The sequence below is a fragment of the Lactuca virosa genome, chromosome 8 (assembly GCF_052849685.1).
Source record: "Lactuca virosa cultivar CGN04683 chromosome 8, Lactuca_virosa_CGN04683_v6, whole genome shotgun sequence".
Lineage (NCBI taxonomy): Eukaryota > Viridiplantae > Streptophyta > Magnoliopsida > Asterales > Asteraceae > Lactuca > Lactuca virosa.
In genome coordinates, this window is record NC_136433.1 from 57224322 (window position 1) to 57234645 (window position 10324).

The 10324-nt window shown below is 36.5% G+C and overlaps 2 pseudogenes; one reads left to right on the forward strand and one right to left on the reverse strand.

The window, feature by feature from the left end:
* Positions 1–1660: 1660 nt before the first annotated feature.
* On the reverse strand, positions 1661–2901 carry LOC145133548 (putative RNA-dependent RNA polymerase 1 pseudogene; annotated as a pseudogene).
* A 267-nt stretch (positions 2902–3168) lies between these two features.
* Positions 3169–6161, forward strand: LOC145132763 (metal transporter Nramp7.2-like; annotated as a pseudogene).
* Positions 6162–10324: the final 4163 nt, after the last annotated feature.

Consider the following 10324-nt stretch of genomic DNA (forward strand, 5'->3'; position numbering starts at 1 on the left):
CATCAACCATCTGGAGAAATCACTTCATTTAATTGTCAAGACTCAAGAAGATTGGGGATATTTAACATTGAGGATGAAGGCAGCGAGCATGAGGGCTAGGAAAAAGAAGAAAGAACCTGAAAGTCATTGATCCAAGATCTGGATGGAAATTCTTAAACATCAACCATATGGAGAAATCACTTCATTTAATTGTCAAGACTCAAGAAGATTGGGGATATTGAACATTGAAGATTTTGTAGTAGCTTTTCAACATATTTTTATGGTGTTCCTCTAATGTTGAGACAAGGATTAACATCATGTTATGCGTTTTTAATTTTTCAAGTGTATGTATGAGTTTGGAGTTTTAGTTGTTGATGAAGGGTGGGGGAGGAAGATGATGGGGGTGGGCGGTGCTATTTTTGGTCGTGTTGGAGAGAGAGAGAGAGAGAGAGAGAGAGAGAGAGAGAGAGAGAGAGAGAGAGAGAGAGAGAGACCCTTGGTTATTAAATTTATTTAAAGAAAATAAATAAATAAAAGAAAACTTCATAAAAGGTCATTGGATAGTTAAATGACGGAAATGCCCTTCGTTTAACGGTAGAAAGCTAATGGAGTTAATAAAAAGGACCAAACATCAAAAGTTTTGAAAGCGCAGGGACCATCTATGACGTTTTTAAACTACGGGGACTAAACTTCAGATTTTGAAAAACCACAGGGACCATTTATGATGTTTTTTCTACAATCAAATTCATATCAAATTGAGAGTGTAAAAAATAATTAAATGGTGGATATTGTGATACTTAAGGTGTCATTTAAAAATTGAGTGTAGTTTAAATTTAACATAAATTAAAAAAGAATACCAAAGTTTGATTTTCAATAGAACACAACAAATCTAATTTCCATAGAACTATTTTACACGTCCGATAATTGTTTTACACATGAAGAAAAGGTTTTACAATAGAGCACAACAAACAACCGTTTTACAAGTATGATAATAGCATTTTAAATATTGAACACACAACAAAGGCAACAATGAGAGGAGGGGGGGGGGGGGAGGGGAGGGAGAGTCTCACATTTGAAGATTTCGTCGGAACAATCTTGGGATGACGTCAACAGGTGACATGGTCGTCAGAGAAAGTAGAGAAAACAAGGACCTGTTAATTTTAGTACATAATATTGTTTTGATATATAACGATAAAAATAAAAAATGTTATATGGTAATCATCAACATTCCTTATTGAATTGGATTTTAATTCCCTCCTCCTGTTTTTGGAATTTCGTTTCCCTAGTTTAATGAAAAGTCAAAATCATTTAGGATTCCAATTCATTTTAAAAACTTGAATCAAATAGAAAAATAAACTTTAACATGGAAATGCGGCGGAAGTGGATTCCAAATCTTATTAATTTCAAACCAAAAGACTTTATATTTCTTTTGTCAAACACTTTACTTCAAATAAAACTACACATTCCACCTAATATACCTAAGAACTAATAAAGTCACTAAAGTCCAAAGTTATAGTCATGATGTCAAATTATTTTCATCAATCCTACAAGGATCTAGGTAAGCATTAGTAGAAACCGATTACTTTTTTTTTATCACCTCTTGTTCAACTCCATATAATCTATGTTCAACTCCATATAATCTATGTGTACGTATATATAGTAGATTAAGATACTACTTACATATCTCAAAAATATATCAACATTGATAATATTTACATCAAACCCTACAAGAAACACAATAATCAAAAACCACAATATTTACATCAACTCAAACTAAATCCAACAAGAAACAACAAAGACAACTATAGTGACTTCACACAACTTCAATCATATCAGATTTAAAGCAGTGCTAAACTGCTGTTGAAGCCAATCAGTATCAACATTTCTTCTAACCCTCCCCTTGCTTCTCTTAATCTCAATAAGCTTATCATGCACACACCAAGGAAAACTCAAAAAATGATCACGTGTTTTCATATCCTCATTATATTTACCCCAATAATCCGGATGATATGTCACATGATACCATGCAGATGCTTTCGCATACACATCATCATCTCCAACATCCACATTGCCTCTACCCTTCCAAAACCAATTCCTCGCTTCCTTTCTCAAAGACTTCACAGCCAAACCATTCCTCCCATCAAAGGACCTCGACATTTTCATAATACTCCCACTCAACAATTCAGCCTCGGTTTTAATCCCATAATAATCCATCAAATTACCCAATTTGTAATCATACTCAGTTTTAAAATCAAAAGCTTCATCAACATAGTACTCAAACCCGCTGACTTCCAAGTCAACATCGTACGTTTGTCTCGCCACGTCACGCGTGAACGGGTTGACCTGGCTGTTTTGTGGGGCGATGTCTTTGACCTCACGAAAGAGTTTCCCAATCACGTTATATGATTCGTACGTTGTTTTGTTGGATTTTTCCATGAAATCAGGGTACTCTTTGACACGAAGATTTGCAGGGATTTCTGCGGGGACACGGGTTTTTGGAAAATCTACAGCTACTGAGAAAAGCTTTGCGAGCTCTATGCATGGTGGGGCCATTGCCTTTTCGAGTTCTCTGTCTGCAAATACTGTCTTCAACTTTCTGGTAAATTCGTGAAGTGTCAATTTTGTTATAGGTAAATAAAAATATTGAGAATGATTAGTTTGAAGTACATATCGAGAAAATCTACATGAAGGAGCATAGGCTCTGTCGCCTCTTCCCTCCTGAGCCTCAGAGACACGAAGCACAGAGCAGCAGGCGGTGATAGAGATAAGAGATGACACAAATTTTCCTTCCAGTGGGGATTAGGGGTTGAGAGCGAGAGAGATGGAGCGATGTGGGTACCTTTATGATGATGGTGATAGAGTGGATAAAGACGTAGATAAAGGACAAAAGGTAGAGGCGCAAAAATACAAGAGCTGAAGAGGTGTCTCAGTCTCATGGTAGAAGGGGGTTAGGGAGAAGCTCAGAATCCTTTTATAATTCAAACGGCATGGACATGCCCACAAACTGAAAGCAACCTTTAGAATTTGAACTCCAGCAGCCATGCATCATTTTGTAATGCAAACGGCATGGACATGCTCAAAATCTGAAAGCAACATTTTGAACTAGAACTCTAGTAGCCATGAGTGATGTGCAGAACTCTAGTATAAGTAGCATACTCAATCCAATCCTTTACCAACAAATCTGTTCATACTGAGATTCTTCACATATATAGATTCTCCATTCCCACAGAGACAAAGACAGAGACAGAGATGGCAAGTCTGCAGCATGAACCACGAGTTACAGGAGGGAGCAATCGTGTTTCAGCTGTTGATCTTTCTGTTCTCAACTCCAAAGACTTTGATGATCATAAAGATATCGACCATGATCAGGTGATCTCTCTCTCTCTCTCTCTCTCTCTCTCTCTCTCTCTCTCTCTCTCTCTTTCCACCCTCACAAACGTTAATTTCAAGATTGATATCTAACCATATGTTTGAAGTTTCTATTTGTTTAATAACAGTTTGATTAATTTGATAACCGTATAATATGCAGAAACCTGGATGGAAAAGTTTTCTCTCCTTTGTTGGACCTGGTTTCCTAGTGTCATTGGCTTATCTCGATCCTGGCAACAGTAAGTTCTGATTTCTCAATATCTCATATTCTCATTGTAACTTATATATCTTAATCATTGTAAACTTATCAATGTTTTTTATGCAGTGGAAACCGATTTACAGGCAGGAGCCAACCATAGATACGAGGTAAACGTTTTCTCCATGAAACACCATAGTTGTAGTTCAAAAAAATCACCATTATTTTCAGCTACTTTGGGTGATTTTGATCGGGCTAATCTTTGCACTTGTTATTCAATCTCTGGCTGCCAATCTTGGTGTAAGCACTGGTAAGACATTCACTGAACTAGACCTATGAATTTATATATATATCCAGAAATAATTATAAATATCTAAACTTTAGTTATTCTGTTATTCAGGGAAACATTTATCAGAGTTGTGTAAGGCTGAATACCCTATCTTTGTCAAGTATTGCCTATGGCTGCTAGCCGAGGTTGCAGTCATTGCAGCAGATATTCCCGAAGGTACTAATTTTAATCATGCATATCCATGAAACTGATGTGAACATACGATTTAACTTTTTTTTAATAATATTTTGATTCATTTTCTTTTGATGTTTGCAGTGATCGGAACAGCTTTTGCACTGAATATCTTATTCAAGATTCCAGTTTGGGTTGGAGTTCTCTCACTGGTCTCAGCACCCTCCTCCTTCTTGGCCTCCAAAAATATGGTGTAAGAACTTCAATCATGATTCGTTTTCTTTTGATGTTTTCATAGTTGGTGTTTCCTAATATGAAAACACATGGAATGTTGGTTTCATATATCCATAGGTGAGGAAGCTTGAAATATTGATAGCTATTCTAGTTTTTCTGATGGCTGGTTGTTTCTTTGGAGAAATGAGCTATGTGAAGCCACCAGCTGGTGATTTGCTATAGGGAATGTTCATTCCTAAACTTAGTGGTCAAGGCGCCACTGGTGATGCCATTGCTCTACTTGGTGCCCTTGTCATGCCGTAAGATCCCACTCCCAAAAAATAAAAAATAAAAACCTATTTCTCATATATTTATATTCCCTAAATCTACTTTGGTTTATTAACATTAAGTTCACTTTTTTTAATAGGCATAACTTGTTTCTCCATTCGGCTCTTGTTCTTACTCGAAAGATACCAACTCGAGTTCTTATTCATGATGATGTTTTGAATTACAGGATGCATGCAGATACTTCTTGATAGAGAGTGGCATTGCGCTCTTTGTAGCATTCTTGATCAACGTCTCAATGATCGCTGTTTCTGGCACTGTTTGCTCAGAAAAAAACCTACCAAGTGAAGAAATGGATCGTTGCAACGATCTCAACCTTAACTCAGCTTCATTTCTTCTAAAAGTATGAGCTTATAAGATGTCAAATTTATAACTTCTATACCAACAACATTCACAAAACTTCTCATAATTAACCCCGGTTTTTACTACACAGAATGTTTTGGGAAAGTCCGGCTCTACTCTTTATGCAATTGCACTGCTAGCTTCTGGTCAGAGTTCAACAATCACAGGCACTTATGCTGGACAATTCATTATGTCGGTAGGTTAAAAGAGGTCTTTATTGGGTTTGCCTATTATAACTTTCTGCTGTTAATAATCAAGGTTAACACTAAGCATGTACTATTTGTTATTTTAGGGTTTCTTGGACTTAAAAATGAGGAAATGGCTCAGGAACTTGGTAACTAGGTGCATCGCCATAACACCGAGTCTAATAGTGTAAATAATTGGGGGGCCTTCTGGAGAAGGAAGACTAATTATAATAGCATCTGTATGTGACTCCATCTTTAAAGTTTCATTCTATAGGTAAGCATATTCATGATTCATTGAAACTGGACTTTAATGTAAGTATGGATCTTTTGCAGATGACACTGTCATTTGAACTTCCATTTGCACTCATTCCACTACTCAAGTTCAGTAGCTCAAGTACCAAAATGGGACCTCACAAGAACTCAATATTTGTGAGTTTCAATTTCGTAAATCAAGTATACCTGAAATTCATTTATAATATGATTATTTTTCTTCTACAGATCATTCTCTTCTCATGGGCACTAGGACTTGGAATAATTGGCATCAACATCTACTACTTGAGCACTGCATTTGTCGATTGGCTAATCCATAGCACTTGGCCAAAAGTGGCTAATGTGTTTATTGCAATATTAGTTTTTCCGGTCATGGCTGCTTATGTTCTCTCAGTGATCTACCTTATGTTGCGTAAGGATGTTGTGGTTACATATATTGAGCCATCAAAAGGTGACCCTATTGCTCAAGATAGCATGGAAAGTGGAAATGATGCTGATAGAAGACCAGAGTTGACAAATGCTCCTTATAGAGAGGATCTTTCTGACATTCCATTTCCACAATAGTGTATCTGAAACTTTCTGAGTGGATTCAAAGGCGCTCATTGGTATCTAGCCTTCTTAAACATTACTTCTTTATGTGTGTAGATCATCTGTGTTCCAGGATTGGTCATATACACTAAATGTCTAATCCTAAATGTAGGAGATTTGGTTGCTTGAAACCAAAAAGTTTAATTATCTGCGTTTTGTAAACCGAATGCGCTTTGTAAAGTGAATAAGAAAGTGTACGGCATCAGTTGAATCAGTTGAATCCGTTACAGCTTAACTTGTTTTTCTTCTTTGCATTATTAAGTGAATCTTCAAACTAATGCAACTATATCATATAACCAAGAAGACAAATAAGTCAGCACTCATGTGTGTTTTGGTCCTTTATTTAAAGCAACTTTAGAAAAGAGCAATTAATATTTTTGTGTGTGTGTGTGTGTGTGGGGGGGGGGGGGGAGGGTTGGGTCTAATATTCATAAAAATTAGTGGGCTACTACTACTTCTAAGCAAAAAGAAAAAAAGGGGGGGGGGGGGGTGGCCCTTAATAAGCTCCGCGCTTGTATGCCGAACACTTATTGCATGGTTTTAAATCTTTTTATACGATGTATGTGTGAAGACCAAAGGGTTTCTAACCCAACGGTATCAGGTGTTGCCTTTCCTCCTTGAGATTGAAAGTTTAAGTCCCGTCATGAACATAGGTGGAATTAAGTAGTAGATTAGATTTGTCGTTAAAAAAAATATATGTTTTAAAGATATGCCCACTAAAACAACAAATTAGTTACGCTCCTAATAAATACATAGGCCTATTGAGTTACACACAATCCACAATCTAAAAGCAATAAATAAATAAATACGGGGGATAGTTTATTATGATAGATTTTATGCATAAGAACAATCCTATGTGCTCATACAAACCCTAATGTTTGGATCTAGGTTTCTCTATTGTACATGCAATGAATCCAAGACTTACAAACCCTAGATCTATCAAATAAGAACTGAAATAAGGGTTTAGTAATTACCTTTGATTATTATATATAGCAATAACAATCAATCCTTGCTTTGATTGACTTCAGAAAGCTTAGTGCCTCAAGTGTTGCACCTCTAATGGAGTCACAAACACCACTAAGCAACTTGGATGAAGAGGGAGGAGAGAGGAGGCACCAAAAACGGCTGGAAACCCTAGAGGGACTCTTAGCCACGTTTTTGGGGCATAGGGGTCCTATATATACATGTAGGCTATTAGGGTTTGCAACTAGGAAACCCTAATCTGACTGCTTAAGCCCTAAGCAGTCCAATGGGCCATTCCAGAAGGCCCTTGGACGATTTCTTTATGGTCCTCCATATAGAATTCGTCCATTGCCATCTAATGGATCCTAAGCCCAACTTTGTAACTATCTTATAATTACAATATCAGTCTCCTTAATTTAATTAATCTCTTTTAGTCACAAAATTAATTCTTAATTAATTCTTGACTAATATTAATTAAACATTATGATTTCTCCTTTAATATATTAGTCTTATAATATATTAATAAATCATAATTAAACCTTTCTCTCCTTAATTCATCCTACATATTGCTATGGTGAAGGCAACCCAAAAGGACCATGCTCATAATCGGGTCAAGTACATACCAAAATAGTTATGGACTTAGACACTAATCCAACAGTCTCCCACTTGGATAAGTCTAATAACTATTTTGCATAACTTCAGAACCTGATCATTGTTATTCTGTGATAATGATTATTGTACATACTGTCTTTGTGACTTATGCTGTTATGTTATTTAGTGTAAATGTTGTTATATATGCTTACGTTGAGTTATGTGCTATTTATTATACATCATGCTTTGTGATTATGCTATGATTGTGAGTATGCTTTGCTGAGTTAGGACCGGAGGGTCCACCCGAGTTGTGGGACCGGAGGGTCTCCACTGGAACACATTGACTGGAGGGTCATTTCGAGTTAGCCTCGAGTGGCTAATGAGATGTGTGTGGTATTTTGGGGGACTCACTAAGCTTCGTGCTTACCGTGTTATGTGTTATGTGTTTCAGGTTTTCCTCAGGATCACGGGAATGTACCGGCTTGATTGTATACATCAGTGAAAGAGTTATAATTTGAGGATCCTGGATTTTAATCAAACAATTATAGTGATGTGATTTGTGAATTAAATAAATGAGATTCTGTGAAACGTGTTATGAGGATTTTGTAATTCCAAATGAAAATTTTATATGAAAAATTCACGGTGTTACACATATCGTGTCAAATTCGTGGCTGACACGTTTTCCTGACACGAATACACGAATTGTCAGGTCTACCATGCGTGGTTTGTGAATAAAGGTGATGCCACGTGGATATTTTACTATTCCACAACCAACCCACCAAGTTATAGAAATGCTATGCACCGATGATTAGGTAGTGAAAGTTCAAAAAGAAGAAAGAGATAAAGAGAGAAATATGAGGGAACCAATCAAATGCAGTGTCTCCGTCCGTCTCCATGGTCACGCCACAATGCTTTATTTGGATTGCTTTTTCAAAGAAAACTACAATGCTATACTTGGTAGATTTTTAAAGTAAAATGCCTTGATAAGAATAAAATGTAATGCTTTTTTAATGTAAGATGTCTTAATAATAAAGTGCAATGCTTCTATTAGGTTGACATTTTAAAGAGAAGTATGTTGATACAACTGGAAGATTTTTGAAAGTAAAACGCCTAGAGAATAAATAAAAATAATACATACAAAAAGAATTAATAACACACAACAAGGTATAAAGATGTTTAATAGATCATACCTGGATTAAGAACTTAAAGTAATCTGCTATTTCTCAGTACACTTGGAGTAAAACAAGATTCAGTATCTCCACCATAGCTAAAAAGAATTAAGAAATCACAACAAAATATACAGATGTTTAGCATCACTCAGTTGTGTCTTACATTGTCAATGAGAACATAAATGAATACAAATGGGCAATAAGGTAAAATTGGATTTATACCTTCACATTGTTCATCCAATAGTGTGCAGAACTTTGTAGTGCAGTTATGAGCCAGCCACTGCAAACCCTTGTCCACCACTTGAAAGTATCACTAAATGCTCTTTTGAAGTTATTGAGAGTCTGAATCGATTTTGATCAATTCAGTCCAAACCAACAAGCAACATAAGAATCCAAACTTGAATGTCCTGTTATAAAATGTAAAATTAGTAAAGATTCAACACCAATCAACTGAAGGCATGGAATAATTATAAAATAACACATCATATAAAACCTTGATATTGACATAAATTGGTAAAGCCTCTTTGATTGGATCCATGGAAGCATCTTTGACTTAATTATTCCTGAATAGATGAAGTATAATTAGAAGTATAATCAAACTAAGGAAATAGAAAGCACTCAATAGTTAAATAAAATTAAAAAAAAAGAACCTGTAAGATAAACCAAGTCAAGATACACAACTAATTTTACATGTACTTTGTTTTCAACTTCTTGGAAGGGCAGATGGAGTTCTCTATTCTTAAGTTTTCAGATCAGTTCCTTACGCTGGGTGTACAAGGGGTACACAGGGCGTAAGTCAACCAAATTTTGGGACAGTTCAAAATGTGAGTACGCTGGGCATACATAGGCATACGCCGAGCGTACTCATGTTGCTTCCAAACCCTAAATTCTACGATGTGACCCCTATTTAATCACCTTTTCCATCCTTTGGACATTCCCTCATCCAGCCTCCACTCCGTCTAAACCCTAAAACGAAACCCTAGCTTGTGTATGAGAGATTTGAAGCTTAGAAAGTGAATCTTGAGTGTTTGGTGCTAGGAAGAAGATCATTCAAGAGGTGGTGGTGCACTCTGGTTTGTAGATCCATAAACTTCATCCTCTTGTGCACATTTTCAAGGTATACAGTTCAAATCTTGGAGCTTGTTTAAATAGATCTTGTTTAGTCTTGCATTTTGGTCCTTTTTGTCCTAAAGCTTGCATGGATCTTTGTGAGTATGGAGTAGTCCAAATATGTTAAGTCATCATTTCAGACATTCTAAGATGTCTTGAGTCATAAAAATGATAGCTTAGCCATTTCCTTTCTTCCATGCAAGAGTTGTTGGGGGGGGGGGGGGGGTTTATGAAGTAAAAGTTATGGGTTTTGGATTTTAGCTCCTTGTAGCCATGCAAAGGCTTAAAGTCAGAGACCTTATGGATTAAGACGTTTTTTAGGGGCCAGATCTGTGATTGGAATGGATGTCTTAAGGATTAAGACTTTTTGCATGGAGATCTTGAGAACAGCTTACGTACACTAAGCATATGCTTGGCTACCCCCAGCCCAGCGAGATGCGAGCCCTTTTCTGGTGTTGCGCTCTACACCCAGCGTAGAGTTGAGTATGCCGAGCGTATTGACCAAGGTTGACTTTTGTTGACTTTTATGGAATTTGACCATTTG